At 35.8% G+C, this 25,957-nt stretch overlaps 1 long non-coding RNA gene across 1 annotated transcript in view; it reads right to left on the bottom strand.

Moving 5' to 3' along the window:
- Positions 1-23,160, bottom strand: part of LOC126811822 (uncharacterized) — a 39,271-nt gene extending 16,111 nt beyond the window's left edge. The window contains exons 1-3 of the long non-coding RNA XR_007675747.2: positions 23,108-23,160; positions 11,114-11,196; positions 9,407-9,491 (exon numbers count right to left, since the gene is read on the bottom strand). This is a non-coding gene — a long non-coding RNA (uncharacterized LOC126811822). The remainder of the gene's footprint in view (positions 1-9,406; positions 9,492-11,113; positions 11,197-23,107) is intronic.
- Between the last annotated feature and the right edge of the window lie 2,797 nt (positions 23,161-25,957).

Here is a 25,957-nt window from a genome sequence, read left to right as displayed (position 1 = left end):
TAACAGCAACGGATATGTGAATAATTGTATTCTGTCGATTAAAAACTGTGTCTTTAGAAAATATGTACAATTCCATGTCTAAAGTAGACAAAATGTGAAACTCATCCATGTACATTGTTAAATGTTGTCTGGCCAATTAAGGTGGAACAATGCCATGCTTAATCATTTGCTGTTCGAAAAGCAAAGAGTTGTAATATTGAAGCATACAATTGAAACCTCGGTGCAAAATATATGCCATTTGTTATACATGTTTTATAAAGCGCAATCTTTTTATATGAATACAATGCTAGAAAACACTTTAACGAGATATCAAATAAATTTCCTGGTTTGACATATAAACCCAATACTACTTCAATTGAGCATATAAAACGACATTATTTTGCAAATAAGACAAAATTGAGAGCTTGGACAAATAGTATCGGATTGAAATTAAATTAGACATGTATAAAAAAAAAGTACGTTCCCCGCTGTCAGTCATTTTTATTTTATTTTGCTTAAAGATACATTATGTAAGATTTAGATAAAGAGCTAGTCATTCTTGCTATAATTGTTCGAAAATAGATAATGTAAAATGAATAATTTGAAAATTTCATTCAAATTACTCTATTGCGAGCAGAGATATTAGCCTTTGAAGGTTTGACAAGACGCGCGCAATAATTTCAACCACCGTACCTGTTGTTCGAAGCTAAGTCTCGCTCCTCCATTTTTAGCTTAAATCAAAATATGGCTGAACTGTTCTAATCTATTTAATATCGGAGAAATCCTATGCCATGGATAAGTTAATTAATGTCTAATTAATAATAGAAAACATTTCAGGCCTAAAGAAAGACCACCAATAGACAGATTTAGCTCTTGCATTTAAGTATTATATTGTGCCTACAGTATCACAAGTTTATCTAAATATATATATGATAAATGGAAAGTTGTACGAGATGTAATGGCACTAGGCGTGATTAATGAGCTTCTGTTTACTTGAACATCTAAAACAATTAAAGACTTTTACAATTACAGAGAACACGGCATACCTTACACATGTAGAACTTGCCTTTAGATATGGTTTATAGTCGACTGTTAAAAATATTTGTATTTCGTTTAGTCTCTAACATTTTATTATGTTACGAAATTTAAGTCAACCTACGCTTGGGAAACCAGGAGTAGCAATATCCCGGGTATAGGCGTGAACGGGTGTATGACTCCTGATAATAAGTGAAATTTCAGTTATTAGGTGGTTATACTATCAATCATTGGAAACGGAAGGGTTTTTTCAATACATTTATTTATGAACTTTTAGCAATATTCAAACAACTGGAAGGAAACCAGTCTAATATGGTACATCCCAAATACTTGTTTGGCTATATTACATGTTATTTAACTCGAGATTCCAAGCAGGCAAGTTATCTTTCATTTGATACCCGATTTGGTTGTTTTACCATTTTTGTTTAGCTTCAAGACAAACTGATCTCTTGTGAAGAAGTTTCCAATCGGTTTACTGTCCAATCGGACTTGTGTTGAGAATGTTTATAATGCTCCACTAATTCAATCTATATACTAGAATCAATAGATATTGAGTACTGTTATGATAAAAATCACCAGACCTTACTTGGCACACACGTTGTGCATCGATTACTTGATATCTATATAGAATACCAATCTAAAACAACAGTTAATGTCACTCTAACTTCAACTCGTGAATAAAACGTCAATTTCAGTGTTCACAGTTGCTTGTTTTAAATTAATCACTGTGAGTAATGGCATTACGGTTTATCAACAGGCACGCCAAATACTTATCTCAATATTTACATATAAGTACGATCGATTGTAATCCACGTGTCAAGATATAATGTGCATGAATTACATCATTGGCGTTATAACAATAAACAGTAGACCTTATGATTGAAGAAAAAGAATTCTACTCAGATATTATACGGTGTTCCAAAAAGAGCCAACATGCCCTACCTCATGTACGACATTCATCACATCACCTTCAAATCGAGAGTAGTATAGGAAAAAATTAAATCAAGAGCACGAATTACACCAATAACGTTATAACAATTAACACTAGACCTTCTTATTGAAAACAAAGAGACCGCTTTAAGTTTATTATACGGTGTTTGAAAAGGGAAGAGATGCCGCACTTCGTTCATGACTCTCAGTACGATTATCTAGATTCCATTTTAAAACGAGTGATATAGAAACAAAACAGATACATATATCATGAGTCCAGTAGTTCCTGTATATATTCAAGACTATGGAATATCTAATTATGTAACCCTAGCTACAATTTATACACGCTGTAACATCTTTAACTGTCTGTCCTGTGTTTGTGTATTGTTTGATCAGTGTTTTATTGAATACTTAGGCTGCATTATTTTACTGTGTTACAATTCAGCCGACTCTAGGGCATAGACCTGCCATACCGTTGCCAATGGCTGCCAGGAATGTACAAAGGGCGGTGCCACATCCGTATCACCAGATTAACCTCTTGTCACAATCCTGACAGAGCACCCAAGGTCTACAACTAACAAAGCAAATTTTGCAGAACTTCCCTTTAGTGGTAAATGCTTAATATCGATCTGTAATGATTTTTATTTCAAATAAAGGCAGTGTTGGAATGTATATCTTAAAGTAAAACAATGACCCGTGTTTGTTTTTATTTGAAAATGTGGGATATAAAAAACATACATAAACAGATGAAATCTAACCTTCTGCTTTCTAAATAAACAATATGACTCACTTAAGGGTTTAATCAGTATTTGACTAGGCCATACATCTGTAACACGTCATTATTTCATCCATATTCAGTTTTATTTCCATAAAACAAGAATTTTGTTTTTTTCTACAAAAATTCTCCCCATATTAAACAGGTCATATTAACATTTATAATGATCTGTTCAGTTCTTTTAAAGTCCGCTTCCAAAATAGTGATATCGCAGACAAATTTATTTTGATCTGGCATGGATCTTGTTAGATCTAAATATTAAGGCCACCTGCAGATTTCGTGACGGTCGCGATATGTAACTACAAGTGTCCTTACCCTGTTTACATCTCGTGATATGACGAAATCTGCATGTGGCCTTAATATTTAGATCTGACCCATGGACCTTTTAATACATGCATGGATCTGCGTACATTCAGTGCATTCCGATGACCTATACTAGAGACAACACAGAGAAAAAAAACCCACCTAATAACTACAAATGAACACTTGCAGAAAAGAGTAAAGATTTTAGTCTCTACCTTGTCAAAATCAATATAATTATCAAGTGAAATAAAGAGATATGGCGTTTCACCTTCTAGATTTAACCATGGTAATACCAGTTATTACCCACCAATCGTAGAGCTGTAATGACGACAAATAACAAAATTGCTACGAAACGTGTTGCTGGTATTGGAAGCACGTCTGGATGATATTTGCCTGTGGATGTCATTTAAGTTTTTAGTTGCCAAATTAAAATATCATGTGAAACAATTAGTTAAAATGTCATATATTCTGAACTCTATAATCAATCCAACACTAAACCTCGGGGATATATTATGGACGAAACAATGTCAACGTTTCCACAAATCAAACCAAAGGTCAGCAAAATATATATATGCGGATGAAACCATGTTCATTTTTCAGGAATTTTGTTTAGTAAAGATATCTGTGCAAAAAAAGTTTATTCATTAGTGATATCTCAGATTATGCTGTCTCTTAGTTGGTGCCCCAAAATATCCATTTGCATAAAATAATGCAGCTCGACTTTCGAAAAGGTAGTTGACCTATTACCTGTGGAATCGATGATGGACTTTAAAATCCTTACAACTGTCTACAGGGCTATGTGTTTGGACTCTGTTATGCTGCACATGAAGGAACTCTTTTGTTGCTATAAAACAGTCTAGACCTAGCCTTAAATCATCTACAGATTCAACATTACAGTATGCTCCAAAACAGAATAAACTCTATGGGAAACATTCACTGCCAGTTCATGGTGAACTTTATGTAGGCGTTTATAAATGACTTTCGGGCATGTATAAGGTAGCATGTATGTATGCCTTGATTTCGTCAGATGAGAACAAGTTACTCTTACCTGACATGGGGGAATCATTAATGCTTCGAGGATATAAGAATGTAATACCGTGTCACGTAATGCCAACTGAACAGAAATATTTCAATCTATTAAATCATTCGGAGGGGTGGGGTGGCAATAATTTATACTACTAAGGCGTAGATTAGAAGAGACCAAGTTCTTAATAACTAATGGGGTCATTCATGGCACCGACTATTCAAACTTCTGGATCTCAAAAGGTCCTCATGTCAAGAAATGTCCACACTCTCAGAAATATCAGAGTTGTGTAATATGTACTCTTAATCTGGGAATCAATCAATCAAACTCACACATTTAGAAGAGTTCACATTCACGTCACAAATATTCACGATTCCCACAAATCCAACTGTTAAGCTTAATTAGTCATGTTGATCGTTCATCGGATCTGAAGACATTTTTTAGTTGTTTGCGTTTCAGCAACTTTCAGAATCGTGGCAGCCAACATTTGTTCAATTCGTTTTATTAATAACTGTGAAAGTGACGTGGCCAAATTTCGTGACTTTATTGATTTTAAGCTCCACCGCACAACGAAAGTCATAATATGCCTTTTTTTTAAAAAAAATGTTATCTCCTTGGTTTCATTGGCTAATCCCTCACGTCATCCAGAACGCAGGTTATATAACAACTCTCTCAGATCATAGTGTAGTACAGAAAAATAAAACGAAATTTTGAACTATAAAAAACAAAACGAAATAGGATCTGTGTTTTAATCAGATTGATTGAAACTAGTACTAGTTTCATATAGACTCTTAAATGTAATACTAATACGCGAAAGAATTGGTAAGGTGCTGCAGTCTTCAACGTTTTTGGACATTAACATTTCAGAATTGTCGACGTTTGTGTCCGAGGCAAATTATATTGTTAAACAGCGCTGTAATATGGTGTGTCCCTTTAAAAACAATAATAATGAGGGGTTTTTTCTTTATTAAGCCATATAATAGTCTTATAGTCATATTACACTGGTCAGTTCTTTGTTGAGTTATTTTGAACTTTCGTGGGTTTATATGAATATAACCTCACCGATCATGCGGATAGATTGACGCTTGTTTCAGTGTTAATCCCTGAATAGCTCACCAGGTGTATAGGACGTTGAAATGAATTGAGGGAGAATTAATCCCGGTTAACACAATTCATTGCTACTTTAATATGAACAATAGACATATTTTATGTCAACTACCAATGTGCACAAAGGGACCTTGGATTATTTACCTTCCGAAAGACAAGACTAACTTGCCTTAACCTGGTGAAGTAGCGGAATAGTCATTTCATCTGAGTAGTATCGGAATAGGCACTACTGTCTTCTGCAAATGAACAGGTGTAAAGATGAATAAACTTTATTTAAGATAAGCCACAAGCGCAATTTATGGCTGCCAGGAATTAAGTATTTTTTGTATTTTACGATCTCGTTTTCGTAAGAAATAAAAAGTTGTTAAAAATTGTTTATTATGTATTTTTAATTGTCAATCTTAAAGTTGGAAAAATATTAACTATTTCAGTTAAGTCTGAATTGTTTGGTTTCTGAGTAGCACCAAAAATGACTTTCATTGCATTAACAGAAAATGTAAAAATATTTAAATGACCAGAAAGGCATGATGTTTGTAATGGTATGTAAATTGGCTATAGTAAAATACATTATCTTCCAGTCGCTTATTGATCGAAAGATCGTTAACCAATCATTGACGGTTTTATACGTCATTAGATGGAGTACGGCTGGGTAATGAATATGGTAATTCCCCTTTGACTGCCCAACTAATCGGAAATCGAAAGATCATAACCTTTGTTTTACCTTCGGTTGATGTGAGACATTAAGAGATAAAAATTTCCAATAAAACCTCCAATTTCTCTAATAATCTGATTTGTATGTTTGTGCTATCATCTCGCGCTGTTTTGATAATGGAGTGGATAGCTACTCTGGCAAGACGTCGAGATAGAAAATGTAATAAATGTTCACTCTCGTCAACAAAACACATTCCAAATCTCACTAGTATTTAAAGGCATGCATTTAAAGGACCAGTGTCCGTTTTCCTAGTGTTGGTTTAACTATGAAATTTAAAAGCAAGAATGTAAAGAAATACCCCAAATATCTTGTCTGACAGTTTCTGTTCAAAATATCGAGTCGCTCAGAAATGATGGCAAGCTTGGATCAACGGTTTTGACAGACTCTATGTAGAAATTCCATTTTTCGGTTGTATTAATAACTTGATATTCGCTATGATCATTTTTACTATAAACCAGTCTAGAATACAGACACTGTCACCATATGACCGTGGTCGAAGCGGGCGCTACATAAATCTATTTTACACTGGCACGGGAATAACCACTTTGGAAAATTGCGGTCAACAATAATATTGAAACTGGAAGTTCGTATTTCGTGAAAAAAAGGGTACTACAAAGATTCAGATGGTTGTAAATGACCAGGAATTTACCAGGTTTATTCCTTAAAGCTTATCAGGGAACCTTTAAAAGTATAATTTTCACCATATTACCTTTGTAACGTCTCCACAAAAATTTGAATTTTCATAGAACCTTCCATCTGTATTGAACTAGTTTGAATGTCATAACTATACTGGATGGAGGGTTGATTCAGTAGGTGAGGGCTATGAGTGACCCCGGGGTTCGGTCCATCCAACCCCACTAAAAACTCCTCATGTTAAAAATAGTAACTTAGAGAAATATTTAGTATTAAAATATGTTATTTAGGAGGGCAAAAAGTAACACGTTCTGTGAGATTGTAGGGGCATATCCAGGCGGCTAACGTCGAGTGAAAACAATTTCGTTGCTCTTGCCCACCCGGCAGCCTTTAGTAGTGACCTTAACTGAATGATGCAACTCACCAAGAATAAACGATCATGGATCCGCGTTCGACATGACTTTACGTAAATTGCAATCAAGACAATATATTTACACCCAGTAAAATTCTTGTAAATAAATAAAAAACATAAGTAAGAGAGAAGAATCAAATTGTTGTTATTTTTGTTGTTGTAAGTCAACTATTCAGGTAAACAAGAGTCAACATTCAACAATATTCCCATAGTTCACTTTAGTAAACAAAAAACAACAAAAATGTATTTTCTTCTCTATATACGAGTTTATGTAAATACGAAAATATAAGTGGCACATTTCTGAAATAATATAATACAAACTATCCACACAAACTTGTGCAGCAGACAATTACTCTCCTATTAACCCATTAAACTTCATTGTGTACTGTTTATATTACTTCCCTATACTTAGCTATATGAGACAATGACGGATGTCGTACATTGGGTATAGTATGGTTGCTGTTACCAGAATATCTGATGAGATCTGACGCAAACGTATTTTCTGAATTATTTTTGGACGTTGATTTGCCTAGTGGTATTAACTTGAAATCTTGTGCGAACGATTTAAAATACATATTTTCTTGCCATTTTCGATGGGTCTGGGGCAGGTATTTATTATGTTAAACTATAGGCATGACCCCATATAACTATGACACGTATAATAAATCCCAAATTGCATCATTTAAAACACGTATTCGAGGTTTTGTTGAAATGCACTGGATTATTCAACGCCCTGGATGTGTCTTGATGTTTTATTATCTGACATCAGACTGTTCTTTATCGACTTGTGCAAATATATAATTTTACTATCGTGTACTCAACAATCCGATCCATTATGGTGGCTGTATTTAATTATGTTTTCCCTGTTTTGTATTCTACAAGTGTTAAGTAACCGATAAATCAAAATTTATATCTAAGTGATGTCATGACATGCACAAAAATGTTGGAGCTTCTCGAGGCCTAAAAAATCAGTAGAAATCTAGAAGTTGTCTTTTATGTCTACATTTATATGACAAATTACAATCTACATCTATATTATGAGTAATTATAATCTTCATCTATATGTCACATTACAGTATATCTGTACATCTATATGAAATATAACAGTCTAAATTTATATGAAAAATTACAATCTATATGAATAATTACAATCTACATCTATATAACAAATAGCTTCCTCCGTGTAATTCTACTCTCACACAATGGGTAATATGGTGCCGAATGAGCTTGCGAATTGATCACCAGACATTTGTAGGTGTTCGTGGGCATTCGCGGTCGTTCGTGGGGTTTTGTGAATATTTGGAACATGCTTCTAAAATTCACCAAGAAATCATATTCGCATTTCTTTCGAAAGCAATCACAAGACATTCACTACAAATGCCTTATCATCAATAAGAATAACATGCGACTGATTATGAAAATGATTTCCTGGCGAATTTTAAGAGCATGTTTCAAACACCCTATGATCGACCGCGATGGCTCAGGTGGCTCAACAACTTGGGCCTGATCTGGCTGGTCATCTGTGGAGCTGGGGCTTGGGGATCTTCGGTAGTACTAGTTAAAGTTAGTACTAATTTGAACGAGGGAGGACTAGTTACAAACGGGTTATACCACTTGAAAATGGTGTTGAATTATCAGAGACGGTTTTTAAAGGAACAGCTGGCGAATAAGTGACAAAGCGAAACATTCGCAATGATCACAAGGTGATCGCCAGACATTCGGATTGCGGATATTAGGAACATGCTCCTAAAATTCGCCAGGAAAGAATCTTCTCATTGCTTTCATAACATTTTCTTAGGCTATCACAAGCCATTCTTATTGATGGCAAGACATTGGTAGTGATCGTAAGTCAACGAACTTACAACTCGGTTGGCAAGGGCATGGGTAACCCGACGAAGAATTTAAATACGTGACTCGATTTGATGAGGTTTCTTTCTAGGACTAGATAAAGCAAACTCAACCAGTTTCAATGGGAAAGTATCATAAACTCTGACCTGTAGATCATAATTATGTATAGACATACCGGAATGAATTATAGTTGAACCTCCCGCCAGCACAATACTCCCGATAAAAAAACATATTGTAATTTGTATTACAATGCCTACCATTTCCATCTTCTTTTACGTGCACGCCAATGCATACTCGGGTAGACATCAGTTTATCTTCCCATCCGAACGACTAGGTTCGCCTTCCTTGTCAGTCTCGCAGGCTCGCCGATACAGAGGGACCGACGAATGTCATTTAGATAAAACTGTCTGAAACCATATACTAGTAGTATATATCGACAATATATTGTATGTTATTCAGTTCTGGACATAACAGTGGATTTGTGAAGAGAGTAATTTTGTGTTTGAATCTTATTTGACCGAAAAAAAATTTCTTGCACCTTCTAAGAAGTTCTGGTTCGAATTGGTAATATTTCGACAACGAATCTCACTGGCAAATAGTTTTATTTTTGTGATAGCTTAGGCTCTAAAATTACAGTCTTTTACTTACGGTGTACGTGCAATATCCCACGACTGCTAATATTTCTTTTACAAAACCAAGCTGTTCTTTAGCCAGATAGGGTTCTCAACAAAATCTGTAAATTAGTGAAAACCACGTGAACACATGGGTTATTTTCAACATTTAATTTCATTAGCAGTGCATTCTCCTGCTAATTCATATATTGATGTTGCACAGAAAGCTTGTCGAGATGCACAGATGTATGATCGGTATACCGTGTAAAAATATGATACCCGACACCCTAATCTAAATCCTCTCTGACAGCTCATACAGCCATGAAACATTAGCACCAGTGAAAACTATATTCTAACACCCCAAATTAGATTCTTCAGGTGAAATCAGTTCAGAAAATTATCTCTACAAAGACTTTAAGACACTCGGGAGAAAACATGATTTCCACATTTTGTTTTTTGCTTTATTCTTTCAATTTACTTTTGACAAACTGCTTTTGTAAACTTTAAAATAAACTCTATAGATAATATCAGTTAATAACATTCGTACCTGTTTATATTGTATACCCGAAAAGTTAATATCACTCTCGCCAAGACATTTAATGTAGTTCATTTTGAATAAAAACATCATATTACAAAACTCATCTCATTATGGATAAGCTGGGCACAGACTATTTTCACGATCGTTAAAACCTCTAATATATTTGTGTGACTTTAAAGACCCCCCACCCTCAAATTATTCGGTTGATAGTACAGAAAACCACATAAATACCGTCCTGTTGTTCTCATTCTTATATTAAAATATTTTAATTCGTATTGTTACATGTGCAATACGGGAGGGGGGCTGTCAATGCGTACACGGGTGTATCTTTAACTAATTATTAGATTCGCACTTTGCAGAGAAGTCATATCTCACGCACTCAAATGAATGAGTAAGTTGTTGACACATAAAAAGAACCAAAACATAGCTGATTCTGGTGAAAAATTCCTATTGCATCATTTGGCTCTGTAACCAATAATTATAATTAATTACATCATATGTGGCCAATTAGATAATTGAAAGCCGAAACCTAAGGGTAGGAAACCACCAGAGCTCTTGGCGTTCGTTAGACAGTCGCTAAATTCGGGAGAGACCGCCGAGGTTCAAGAGGCACCAGCTGGGATGCGTAGACCCCGATCTACACATTAGGAGGGGTGTGGGGGTGTGGAGAGAAGGTATTGTTAATTTAAAGTATTGTAATGTAATCTATACATGTAACCTATGTATCCAGGCTTGATATAAAATGTAGAATTGAACTGATGCATTGTTATTCCTGGTAAGACGAACGTCTTAGCGACGGAGATTAAGACGAATATACACAACGTTATTCCTAGCCAAAAGAAGAGAATTACAAATATAACCAGTGACAATACTAGACGATCTCAAGACTATTAAAATATGTAAAAGAAGAGAGTATGCGTCACACGTTGGATATGGGGAGTTTTCGGCTTACTGGCTTTCCACGTCTAGCCAGCGACTATGGTACTACATATTTTCGTTCCACGGGAACAACTATGCGAGGTTTTTTTCCAAACTCGTACATGTGAATTAAAGAGCTAAAAGGCAAGCAGTATCAAGAGTACGTTTCTGAAACTTTTAAGCGTACACGGCACATTCTATTGATTGCACTTAGCTGACCATGAAAATTGGTGCACCACGGTCTATTAAATAGCAATGATAAGATGTGTGACTAGAAGATTACCCTACCTGGTCAGTTCGGTACCCACTTTGGGCCAAGCTGGTGGCCCTTACTGAAGTAGTATAGTTGATTTTCTTAAGTATTTAGAACTCTGAAAAAAAAATTACGGACAATGGGTCATTTTTGAATACAGTAAATTCATTCTTTGGATTTGCTCAGCAATGTCCATTGCTATGCGTTTGCTTAGATGAAAAAAAGAACAAAAACAAGATGGGATCATTTTGAGGAACAATATTTATGTCAATTCTTTTTTCCTCCACATCTAAACGAGCAGATATTGTTTCTTGTCGGTTAAATTACACCACCTCACTTCCTGTTTCACTCTAATATGGAACTATGCGTTATGGTTTTACACTAAAAACAATACACGATCCATCAATGTTCACATTTTACATTACATGGTGACGCGTATTGAGCGTGAAGCAGTCTGTACTTAGCCTTTTTGGAACACCTGGTATCACTTTGCATTGTGGGATCAGTATCGAGTTCGTCTATTGGACTTTGCGTGAGCGAGACATTTTAGAACACCCGAGAACAATTCTCATTTGAAGAAGATTTCTAACAAATAGTGTTGTATTTTTGTATCTAATTCATTCTACTGGTTGCCCTTGTTCTCTAGCTTCGACTTCTCAAATCCTGGCCTAAACCTGCGGCCGTCCAGTTAAAAGGATAGTGACGAGTGTCATGTACTATGCAAGTAATGTGTACTCATTCTATACAACATCTCATATACAACATTGCTAACAAATTTTTGTAACGATCTTACACGACACTATCTACAGATCACTAGCAATAGTCACCAATCCAGAGAGCGATGAAGTGACTAACCGTAAAGGACAGCTTGCTATTACCATTTTAACAACATTTTATTATACATGTTGTTGTTTTTTATCAACGTTTGGCTTGATTATTCCTTATATAGAAGATTAGTGGTGATTTCTTAATATCTAATAGATATGTCTTGGGATTCAATGTTATTTATTGCATCTTTTCAGATTGTGTGTACCTTTTAAAGGATTGCAAATGTGGATAGTTTATGTATTGGAAACTATGTTAACATGCAACACTGTTAAGCATCCACAGGCACAACAGACCAGGAATTTAACCTAAAGATAACTAGATAACTTTACTCTCTGTAAATATGTAAACATAACAAATACACATTTAACAAAACACAGTACTTAAATGATAACTAACATATGGCTCAATTTTATTTCAATATTCCGCTTGCGCATAGGAATTTTTAGAAGTGGGAGAAATCGGAAGACAGGGAGAAAATCCGAGTTGGACTGTCGAGTCTACTTAAAGATGTTAGCATCCGCTTTAAAATGGAATTGAATAGGGTTTAATGTTTAAAGAGATTAACATTTCTATGTTTATTGCAAGAAGGGGAATTTCGCCGGGTATTTTCTATTATGCTAGATTCCCACTATCACGATTTGTACTCCTATTGAAATCGTGGTTTTAATCGTATCGAAATGTATCCAAACGTATCAGCATGTAGCAGATCGTAGACTCATTCCGATAGGGACATTTCTATCGTAGCACATCGCACGACAGTGAGAACCTAGCATTATCCTTATTTACCTAACATATCTTTTACGTACATGCATACATGAATTACGCGCAAGCGAATTATGTAAATAAAATTAAACCATATGTTAGTCCCGAAATGACCTAGTTTGTGTCGAGTGGACGTTAAACCCCATTTCTCTCTCTCTCCCTCTCGCATACATGAATCGTTTAAGAAACGTTAAACACGGTGACAATCTAGCGGCACAGTGATGTGGTTGTGTGAAGATTGCGGCTATTATTTTGACGTGTTATAGATAGAAATGATATACAGGATAAATAAATATCAATCCTAAATCACAATCAACGTATTTAAGTCCATAAATGAAAATAAAACAAAAACAAGTACGAGCTATTTTGGAACTGTGCTGTTATATCCAAAAGCGTTGTCAATCTATGCATAATCGTCCATTGCTGTAGCATATTGACTTTCCCACTGACTATTTTTATTTTATTTTTCAAGGACAGAAGTATTTCCATTGATGTTAATAATAAATAAAAAGAAAAAAAACTAACAGTGAATCAATTTCTTCGCAAGACCAAACATACTTAATTGGTGTATTCCTTGTTTTGTTGGTGTTTTATATAATTTTCACGACACAATATTGGTTATGAATTATTAGTAAGAAAACTTCACGCAAGAATCGTTGTGAATTAATATTCTTGGTTCGCATGACTTATTTTATGAATATTTAGTAAACTGATATATACAGTATATCAAAAAATACGATAAATCATACTATACATCTTTTATTCACCCTAGGTTTTTATGTTTTTCTGTAAAATTATTTATGATTTTTCGCCTCATAAAGCAAGGAAATGTATCAGTGATTTTGCATAAGATGAAATATGATGATGTGGTATTCTTTTGTAGGTAAACCCCACATTTACTTTTAAAGATGATGTTAGGACAGGGTTTTGGGGTTTTTTTTTTAAAAAAACAAAAAACATTGTTCATGAGGATATGCGGCTCTAAATATTTCATATATCGCCCAGATGTTATTAGGTGATTGGAATGGAATGTCACTTAATCATCGTTTTTGTTAGTTATAGAATGCCATAATTTCACAATAACTATGCCAGTTGTGCAAGAAGGGTGGGGCGATCAACAGGGGTCCCGTGTAACTTTGGCATGCATTGTAGGCCTATGACCTATGCCCGTCTTCATTATCCGGTAGGCGGAGAAAAGTAGGACGTTAAACCCCATTTCATTCATTCGTTCACAATAATTTTAAAAAATGCGATCATTTGCCAAAGGTTCGGTTATCTTGGTGGCTTTGCTTAAAAGTCATGTTCTTTCCAAAATGTGCTCCAAATGGCCTCCGAGGCGTTAGAGGCAAACTTGCATACGTCGCGCAAAATTGTCAACTACTCTTCAAATAAGAACTATATATTATGAAGATACCTGAACTTTGAATTGGATTTCGCAAGTGAAAAATTTGCGTGATAACATGTGGCCTAAGGCTAGGGCCATCCAGGAGTTTGCCAGGTTCCTGTTAAGGAAATTTGACAGTTGATAATGCATGATGCCATTCATCGTCCCCAAATTACGTAGGCATACATATACACTGAGTTTTATAAAGAGAGAAATCCAACACCCCGCTTAACTTCAGTTTGATTTAGGAATTAATAGGATCACATTGTGATTCAATTTTATTGATGTACCCCCGCTCCTGCAAGAGCAGAGTCACCAGAGTTTAAATATTAGTAATATTTTACATGATTAGAACTTTCTGACGTTGAACAGTAATATAGTATTTATTCTTGTTTCCTATATACGTCAGGTGTGCATGTTTACTATACTGTTGCGAACTGGGGGGGTTGGATGGCTGAATGGTTAGCGTGCGCGCGCTGTATCATAAAGTCTGTCATTGAGTCGACTGGCGTGGTTTCGAATCCCCGGTTGTACGTGACAAGGAGTAGGGTCGCCTGTCCAACCTCGTGGGTTTTCTCCGGGTCCTCCGGTTTCCTCCCACTGCTAAAGACCCCTACGCGCAAGCGAATTATTGAAATAAAAATTAAACCATATGTTAGTCCCGAAATGACCTAGTTTGTGTCGAGTGGACGTTAAATCCCATTTCTCTCTCTCTCTCTGTTGCGAACTCTACTCAGCGGTTTAACGACATGACTTTATCAGCCACAGCAGAAAGCAGCTTACCATACGATAAAAGCATAAAAACATGGAAGAGAAGAATGAATCAATCATGTGATTATGAACCTGTCTTTCTTTAGGGAACTGTCTACCTTTAGAGGCCGTATTTAGCTTTTCAAGAATTAGGCTTGCTTTCCAAAACAAAACCCTTATAACAATTCAGGCTAGCAGTGCCCTCACCAAATACTGATTACATATAACGGGTATGTTTATTAAATTTTTGTGGGGTGTTTGCGTTTCAGTTCGATACTCTTCACCGAGCAAAGGGAACAAGATTCTTATCTTTTATAAAAATTTCAGCCAAATACATCTTTTCTTTTCTTTATGATAATACAAATGTATATAAAGAAGCAACGATTATATAAGATAATAGACATTTTAAAAGATGCCTTGAATTTGAATAGGTGTATATAGGTATGAAAGAATACGAAACTATCGAGTGTTGTCTTTTCTGTAAAAGAATTGACAACGTCGGCTGATCGACATAAAGATTCAGCTATATTTATTGGACCGAATAAAGAGATTTAGAATATTTTGTATGGATGAATTGATGTCGTCCATGATAACCCATGGGTATTCATAAAATATGTATAGTTGAAATCAAAGACTGCATCAGCGATCCCTTTGATAACAACATAGCTGCGCATTTTGAATTTTAAATAATTGGATAAATTGCGTGAATTTGAATGCATGAATTCGAATAATTACGTCTAATATACGTTCGAATCAGAAAGAAATAAAGAAAAAGTTTAAATAACTTCTATTCAAACTTCAGAGCTCTAGAACAACAATTTTTTAAAATTATATATACATATAGCTGACAAATTTAGTTGAACCTTTGTATTGTTATCTTTCTATAGTATCACAGTCATAAATCGCACTATAATGCAATGTTTGGGAAATATTTCCGTTTTTCCGTGGATTGTTTCCCTTGTTGTCAGTCTGTTTTCATTGTGAGTGAAGCCTGTATCACTCCAGATCTGGGACTGTACTGCGCTCTAGACGCCTACGACTGGCCCCCGGGTTCATTCACGTGATCTGATATATACATTATGTTTGTTGCTTGCAATATCTATGTATTTGCGCCACTTGTCTGCTGATTGTCTTATTTGTTTTGTTTCTTATTATCCAGTCCTACCTTCTGTCCTTTCACGAAACGTACGTAAAGTTATCTAAACTTAATTTAAACATACATTATGCCAGAGCTGAACCTGTCTCGGTTCATAGTGGATCAATTTGAATGAAATTTTCAGCAAATTACCTTTACATTATCTAGTTTTTAACTATTATAGTGAGAACTGCCAACTCGTTACCGAATCTCCCATAATGTATCTTTAAGGAGTGTTAATCTATAGGATTCCATGTGTACATAATATGATGTAACCACTTGCATCCACGTCCATTTGAAATGGATCCATGTTTTGAACGGAAAGAACTTTCACACAGCACGATAAATAGTTTAAGCAGTTTATATACACCAATCCACATAACATATACGCGTCACGATAACGGGCGCATGTAACTCAAGCCTTATGTTCGATTTACATGTTAAAAGTCTCATGTGTACTGTGTGAAACGAGAATCTGATCCGATGATTTTTTAAATTGAACTAGAATTCTACAGTTTGCTAGTAATGTCTAATATTTCTTCACCGCGTGCTCAGAATCTCAAAATATCAGGAATGTCTCTGCATTGGTCTTTTCTAAAAAAAAAAGCTTATGGCCGTCATTCACATGGGCTTCGAATGCTCTGAATTTCCCCGAATAGTGGCGAATCGAAATTCGTGGCGATTCAGCAAAAAAATCAAGAAGATCGTAGAGAATCACAAGAGGCTACGAAGCAGTTACGAATAGTTTACGAAAGAGTTACGATAATTCGTAGGTAATCTGGTGAAAAATATGCCTGATGTCAAGGTAGGATTACGATAAAGGTACGAAATGAAAGAACCATCGTTACGAATTAAAGCGATTCAGTTACGTTTTAGATGCGGATATTTCCAATGGTTTAAGAGTATGCTAAATTCAGTTACGAATACACAACGCTCTCCACGAATGATGCCGATAAATTTACGATATTTGGTACTAAAGAATCAACTAGGAAGCTGTTACAAACAAAAACATTCGTGGCCGAAATACGAACAATACAAATGTGTAAGAATCAAATAAGAATCACTCACGAACTTTAAGAACCGTCTACGATTTATCTACGAATTGGAAAAAGTTTGGATTCGGGATGATTCGTGGCATTCGTAGCCCACGTGAAAGCCGGGCATTAAATACCACACGACATACAGATGCCCCCCACTCCCTAAACGCCGCCACTGTCTGGAAGCAACGGTTGGATATAATCAATTTCCCCAATGTTATGGGAATTAACAAATGAGTGAAAATGAAATGGGGTTTAATGTCCTACTTTTTTGCATCGACTGGGCCAATGAATATGGGCATACACCATTCAGTGAGCTATGAGGGAAACTTTTGCCCGGGCAGCGGCAATTTTATTTCGAGTTCTAACAATCAAGGGTTCTTTTACGTTTTTCTTATCATCCGAAGGACTGGACATTGTCCTTGCCAGGCCCACTGACAAGGGGGGGGGGGACCATTCCGGATATTCCCGAGGAACTTTCTGCCAACACCGGGAGCGAACCCCAGACCTCCTGGTTTCCGAGTCAACGTCTTAATCACTGAGCCACCGCGCCTTCCATGGGATTAGCCCTATTCGTGCAGTATAGATCTGAATTTCTCTATTTAATCAAAAACATAAAACATAAGTAACGTACATATAGATAACATCTATATTGATAGAGCATTTATATGTGATAACTCTTCAAGTTTAACGGAGGTATTTTTTCATCTTATTGCGGAGGAACATTTTTAATCTTCGTGTATTCAGATGTATAAGTTAGGCTATCAGTCTACGTAATTAGAAAAAAACATCTTTTCATAAGATCAAAGAGTCATAGTTGATAAATCATAGATTTTTAAAAGAGGAGTTATGATTTTTCCACACATCAAAGGGTTTGTATTTTAAGTGTCATCTCTTGCCGGAGATATCCTAATTGATTTTAAGATTTTTTAAAAACGGGGTTAGCTGCATTATTTATTTTCTAATAAAGCGAAGCTTGTGGTCGATCATCTGTAAAGTCATTTCGAATAGAAGTGAAATGAAATGAAATGGGGTTTAACGTCCTACTGTTCTGCTCCTAAACTGGGCTAATAACGGGCATACGCCATGCAGTGTGCTATGAGGGAAATTTTGCCCGGGCAGCGGCGCTACGGCCTACTCTTATATCGAATTCCAACTGCCAAGGGATCTTTTACGTGCACGCCAATATATACACGGGACCTCAATTTTTCGTCCATTCCGAACGACTAGACAGCTGTCCTTGTCAGGCCCTCCGTCCTGCATCACTGACAAGGGGAAACCACGCCGGAAAATCTAGATGAACTTTCTCGGCCAATGCAGGGAACACCCACTTAGCCACATTTCAAATAGAAGAAAAGGGAACGTTATAAAGGCAATGCAAACAGTACATTGATATATCACCAAAAGATAGATAGGTAGATGGAGCTACACACAGCCTTAAGGGCTAAATCTATTTGTTAAGGCCAGCTCAATTTTTGTCAAGGTCGTTGAGATGTAAATAAGGTTAGGGCACTTTATTGTTGGAGAGATTGTAGGTTAGGGTTAAGGTAAGTATTGGGGCTAGGTCCAGGGTTAGGGTTAGTGTTGGGATTAGCGCTAGTCCTGTTTACATCTCGTGACCTATGACGAAAAATTGAGCTGGCCTTATCATTTAGCACTAGCACTAACCCAGTCTTAAGCGGAAGTTGTGGTGGATCAGTGACTAAGACGCTGGGCCGCTAAAGTTCCTTGGGATTTTACGACGCGATTTTCTTTGTCAGTGGTGCAGGGCGGAGGGCCTGGCAATAAACAGTGTCTAGTTGTTCGAATGGCGCTAAAAACAGAGTTCCCGTCGTAAAATAAACCTTGACATTTGGAATTCGAAATAAGAGTAGGTCGGCAGTGTCGCTGTCCAGCCAAACTTTCAGTCTTTCACCCATTGCATATGCCCGTCTTCATTAGCCCTAAATTAGTATTTTAACACAAAAATCATCAACCAGTTGAAATTAAAATGTCAGAGAGATGGATTATTGATCCATTGGGAATTCTACGTTGTATCACGGGATCTCTAGCTATTATCCATAATTTTCGACATTAAAACACAAATAATAATTTAATATTTTTTGTTGTTTTCTTACCGTGAAAATATGGGCTCCTGCTACCAAATATTTAAGAACGCTTTGAAATCAGTCGGCGACGTCGTTTTCTCTATTCTCTCGAGTGCCATTTGTAATGTGGTGCCTTGATGAACGAGGCAAAAAGTCAGTGTTAAGGTAAAATATCAAACCGTACTTCCTATGTAGACTGGACTAACGGATTAGAAATTACAATAACTTTTTTTTATATATACATTCATATTACGTTAATTTGTGCGTTGCGACCCATTTGAGGTTCAATAGAATAACAATTTTGCTCTTTTAAACATCAAGGGGGTTGATGACCGAATGGTTAGCACGTACGCGCTGCACGCTTTATCTTAAGGCCTGTCATTGAGTCAACTGGCGTGGTTTCGAATCCCCGGTTGTACGTGACAAGGAGTAGGGTCGCCTGTCCAACCTCGTGGGTTTTCTCCGGGTCCTCCGGTTTCCTCCAACTGCTAAAGACCCCTACGCGCAAGCGAATTATTGAAATAAAATTAAACCATATGTTAGTCCCGAAATGACCTAGTTTGTGTCGAGTGGACGTTAAACCCCATTTCTCTCTCTCTCTCTTTAAACATCAAATTTTTTAATTTTATTTTTATTTCGATTTGTTTGAATATAATAGATAAATACAACATTGAAGAACTCAAAGCAATGTTATTTACTGGACCTCATAAATATTAAATTCGGACCGGACTATCGATATTATTGTACAAAAAATAGTGGATATCAGTATTGAAGTGTCATTAAAGCTCGTATGCCAAGATGTCAAAACTGTTAGTGAGTTTAAATGAGAAATCATACGATCGGACACCAGACAATAAAGATCAGTTTTGATTTAATGTGGTATGACAGTTTGCTTTGATCAATAATAGGCAACTATGAATTGGGGATTGGGAAGTAGCCTATACTCGTTTTGAGTGAATTATATTAGGTTGTCTCGCGATACTAATAGTTAAATATGTTGTCTTAGATGACTTGGTTACCATTCATCCGCCCAGTATATAACTAGTAGTAGTGGTGGCAGCACCTGCATTGTTTTAAAACTTTAATTGATACATACAAATGAAATAAAATGAGATTTAACGTCCTACTGGTCTGCACCGATTGGGCGACTGAAGACGGGCTTTGACGGCAATTCCAAATGTCAAGGGTTCTTTTATATGCACGTGAACGTGTTACGGGGGAAATTTCGCCCTGACAGCGGTCTACTCTTATACTCAATTCCAACTGTCAAGGGTTCTTTTACGTACACGCCAATGTGTATACACGGAACCTCGGTTTTTCATTTAATATAACAAGAGAAACATGAGTAAAGGTCAATTTCAGTTAAGACTCTAGGACAACAACCATATCAACAACTATAACTGTATGACGCAGAGATACACCGTTTAAAATCTGCCCTCTGGTCAGGATGAATTTCAAAGCAAGGGACATAACTCTTTTAATAATTACCGAAAATCTTAATTATTCGTTTCGGCAAAACGTTTTTAATTAATATTTTAGCGATACATTCCGGCTAGGTTTACCAAATGTAGCTAAATCTCTACTCTGCAGTTGGTCACATAAACGGTACGACGCACGCCAAAAGATGTACGACCACACTTTCAATAGGCACAAGTAAGAGGACCGCACCACACATAGTAATGTATTGGAATCTCAGAAATGAAATGAAATGGGATTTAACGTCCTACTGTCCTGCTGCGACTGGGCTAATGAAGACGGGAATGCGTGTGCTGTGAGGGAAATTGTGTCCGGACAATGACGCTACGGCCCACTATTATATCGAATTCCAACTGCCAAGGGACCTGGGCTTTGCGTCCCATCTGAACGACTAGACAACTGTTCTTGTCAGGCCCTCCGGCCTGCACCACTGACAAGGGGAAACCACACCTAAAACGCTCTGTTAACTTTCTCGGTCAACATCGGGAGCGAACTGGAAACTCACAAGACTAACACGCGGATAATATATATGCAAAACATTATACGCTTTAGAAACACTATAAAATCAAGTAAATGAGCACGCACAAATTTGGATTGTCGTCCAAAACACTGATATCCCTTAATTATACTATTCTAAGGAAGTATTGCTTTAACATAGTTCTATGTAACGCACGTCAACTTCAATTATTTACGAGTAAGTTATTCCAATATCCGTGAACAAATAGTAAACCAGATTGTTCGATTTGATTGACAATTTTTTTAGTGTCTTCAAAGTAAGGTGTGGAATCACGATTTACTGGCCATCAGCATAAGAATAAGATAAAAATGCTTTGTGTAGCTCCTGGACATCATGTAGTTTGGTTCATGTCATCATACAAACCGAACCGGTGTTTTAATAATGTTTGTTTGTCTGCAAGGAATAAATAGTCCTTAGAAATTAAATCTGGGAATATTTGTGTAGTCTATCGCTCGGGGCCACTGAAATATTATTAGAACAAATAGTAATGTCTATGCGTCATGTCTGTTGCACGTTGTTCGTTCTGTTTTCTGAATTGTTATATTGTTTTGGACATTAAAGATAAATAGTTGTCTATATTATAGCCTCTAGATAGAAAACATCACACACCACTTGTTACATAAGATTACTTAAAACGGTCAATACCTTCTGGCTAAAGTTAATTACTAAAACATAATTTTGTGAATGAGCCACTCAACTTGAAAGTTCATTGGCATACTATTCGTATGATGATTGGTGATCAAAAGACTTAGTAACTTTTAGAATGAATTGCAATCGATGAATCCATTAGAGAAATAACCATAATCAAGAAGTTTTCTTGGACATAATTTAATTGTGGAGATAATTGGTGACGTCGTGGGATCTACCAGGGAATAACGTGGCTATACAAGCCCATAACTCTTCGCTGTTATTTAGAAGATTTCGTTCAATTGTATACAACTTCAAGATAAATAACAGAATAGTGTTATTTTTCATTATAATGTGTCTTATAACAAAAGAAAACATCCTTTGTGATCTTGATAATAATTTGCGCAATACAGGTGGTATCGTCAGTTACGATCGCGGCCCGCTGTCGTGGCAGTTATCAGGGGCAGTATTTATAAAAATTCTTAGAGTTTTCATAACTTTTACTCTAAGACTTCATAAAACAACAAAAAGTTACTCTTTAGAAATATTTATAAAGGGTCTTAGAGTTACTTTTAACTAAATGTAAGACTTGAATCCTAACCAAACTCTTAGCGATGTAACCATGGGAAATCCGGGGATTCCCTGAAGTTATTTATAGCTCAGTGTTGATGTCATGCAATCACTCTACTCACTGTAGGTTGACTGACGCCGAAATCGTCACCACTACACAGTTGCATTTTACCAGTAGCTAGGAAACGAAGCGTAATGGCGATCTTCATCTCAGCGTCGATTGAGAAATTTCGTTTAGTAGGACTCGTAAGTAGATGCCGAACTAAATCTGTCACAAAAAGAATCCCACCCATGTCCATTCGATATCTCCTTATCAACTCGTCATTGTTGTACTCCACTAAGAAATCTCTTCTTGTTTTAAACTCTCTTAGGCGGCGTACACGGACGGCCATGTTAACCAAGATAAGAGTACTTTTAACAAGTTAGGAGTAATTCTTAAAGTAAAATGTTTTATAAATAGGTCTTAGGAAAATCTACAAAGTTAGGAGTAATTTTTGACAGTTAAGAGTTGGTTCCAACTCTTAGAATTTTTATAAATACCGCCCCAGGTCACTCGTTGACTCCAGATTACCTTGGCACGTACATTTACTATCTGCGAAAGCTTCAGAAGACGGCTGCATGGATCATAAGCATCGTTTCAAATAACCCACTCTTAAAATGTTTTCATTTGCTTTCTGCTTGACGAAGGGTAGATTCAGGCTTACAACAGCAGATAATAATTTTAAGTAATATTGTTCATAATTAAATACTGTAAAGCTAGATCCTTGCGATTTGGTTTCCGCAGTATAACCTATAAAGACCTTTGGTGGCAGATATCTTTTTTTTTTAAATCCATCCACGGCATGCAACTCGCTACCTTTGAAGATATGTTCCACCATCATCGTCGCGTCTTTGCAGTTATGCTACATTAGGATAAAACAAGCAAAATACCACAAATAAAACCACGATTCTATGAAATATTTTGTCATTTTAATTCAAAGTTGCTCTCGTGCCATGCTTATCAAATACGGAAGATTTTTTTCAAGTTAGGAAGTCACACGTTTATTTGCCTGTCTGGCTCAAGATAAAACAAATAAACTTATCAACCAGGTTTGTCTTCAGTTCTAAAAACACTTTGAAACAAACAAAACTTGAATGAGAAAGAAAAACATGGAGCTTTGTGATGTTCGCCTTCGGGGGAATTTTGTAATTTTGACAATGACCGTCGATGTCTGTAAAATGTATTATATTTTGTGTGTGTCTATTTTGATTATTTCGAAATCTCTCTTGTGGATTTAAAACAATGGTTTGTTCATAGATATATTGACAATAGGGTGGTGATGACACAGGACATAATACCGCACCCACGGGAATCCCATAGTAGAGTTTAACTCTTTATTTATCCAAATCGATAGAATTATTATTTTTTTACAGGGTATCAATAAGAATGGTTATGCAATGTTTCTGGAACAAACGTTATCCTATTGCTTGTCATGTATATTATATTGATCGGGTTCTTTAAGTTCGTTCTGTAAATATTTTAACAGTTTCAATAAACGGTTGATAAAGCCACGGAAAAAAACGTCCACTCCCAAGATATTACGTACTGAAGTCGCAGTTGTTAAATATATAATATACAATGCACCAGCTCATGCATTTCTCCATAATAATATTGCCGAAGCAATGGTTACGATCATGAACCATAGCTACACTTACTCCACTAAAGAGGTATTTCTAGTGGAAACACAGAAAGGGGCCTTTTTTAGGAAACAATCCAAGCCTTTAATTTTTCATTCCGACGGGTGACATATCATAGACGGTGTATGCTTACTAATACTATTAGTTCCTGAATATGTGAAATTCAAATAGCTAACAATATTCTTTGACTTTTTCGATTTAAAAAACTCAGTAGATGGTTCGTCATTTACTTACACTTATATTCATATAACTTTCCAAATCAAAAGAAATGATTCATTTCGATCTAATTGCAAACAAGATGCACAAAACAGGGTTTGTTAATCGTCTGAATTAATATTTAAGCCACATTTTGGGTCCTTATTTCTGTTAAATTTACATGGTTTTCCGATGCATTGCAACTTTAAAGAATGAACAACCCTCATGTATTGCTTGTCGTGTTTTCTTGTTTTTAATCATAATCTCTTGTTGGTGAGACCTTTTATATAAAATATGCTATTTACAATATAAATTAATTTAAGTATGATAAATACATTGATTATGGATTAACAATACAAAAGACTCACGAAAGTCAGTGTATTTCAATTTAATCAGAAACATTAATACAAGGATATTAATAAAGCATAATATTATTAAAAGTAACAATGTTCTGTTATGCTTATAATTAGATTATTTCCTATAAATCCACAGAAGAACATTAGAAACCGGTGAAACACGCTGTGTCATTTCCATAATGGTTGATTCTATTTTTGTACTTTAATAGAGGGAATGCGTCAAGGTGTGATAATAACGCTATTTTGTTTATATATATCCATCAAAAGTACACAACTTTCAATGGTAGTCTGATTCAACTGTTAAATTCATCGCTTCGCACACTAAATAACTCACTCAATGGCATTTCCCACCAAGTTCCAATGCGTGACAAAAGCAATGGCCGGCTTAAATCATCTGATACCTCAGCTAAAACTGCTAAAAATCAATATGATAAATTCATTAAGAAAACAAGAAACTAAGTGTTTTTTGGTGAGATTTGTAACCTAGTTCTTAGATGAATTTGACAATAATAGCTTTAAATGTATTTTATGTATAACGTGTTAGTAAAATAGTAAACCGCATACTAAGGTCTTTAGTAGCTTTCATGGCAGAATGGCGTTCAAACAAATGACACCTGTGTTTCCGTTTGCAAGAATTTACACGACAAATACCAACCGAAATCCGTTGTTAAGACCAGTAATGCCCTCTAGTTCTACATTTAGTACGTATAGGTTGTAAAACTGACCTAGTTTAGTTGAGGCAATTTGGTTTCGTAGTATTTGCTGGACATCGGTGTCCACTTCCCAAACTAAAGTTTGTTTATGACAGTACCATTTAGTTTTATAATTCCAAACCACACCACAGAAAACCCGACCATTTTACGAAATTTTGGATTAACAAAGACACATGTTCACACGTGGTAAATTTCATCAAGCTACTAATACAATTAATGCTGATAGTCTTCTTGTGTAAAGTTGACCAACGATGTGGCTAGAAACACTTCCCTGCGGTTTTAAAATATATATTATTTATATAGCTTGCATTTTTCACTGTTGAAATGATTTTCTTTTCTCTTTTTTTTTCGCGTGAGAAAAACAAAACTAACCAGTTCACCGAAATTTTGTAATAATTCTTAAATTCAAAACATCTGGGGGATTATTTACTTCTTATCGGCGAAGAAAAATCTAAGAATTGATAAAAGTACAGTTAACCCATTAATGCCTTCATTTTGTTCTTTAGTTACTGCGAGAGACTTAAGAAGAAACATTCCTGCTGTAAAATGTTCTTTTATCAATTCTAAAAATTAATCAGTAAACAGATGAGATTTGAAGAACATAAGTTTGATGGATATCTTACTTAAATTTAAAGTAGCTAAATCTCTATTATTCTTTGGCACCTATAAATTGACACGAATGGGTCTCAACGCATATAATAATGTAATAAGAATGTATATAAACTAATTTACATTCAATCGTGTTTCTGTTTTTACTGTAATTGC

This window comes from Patella vulgata, chromosome 2, assembly GCF_932274485.2.
Source record: "Patella vulgata chromosome 2, xgPatVulg1.2, whole genome shotgun sequence".
Lineage (NCBI taxonomy): Eukaryota > Metazoa > Mollusca > Gastropoda > Patellidae > Patella > Patella vulgata.
This window is presented reverse-complemented; position numbering and strand designations above follow the sequence as displayed.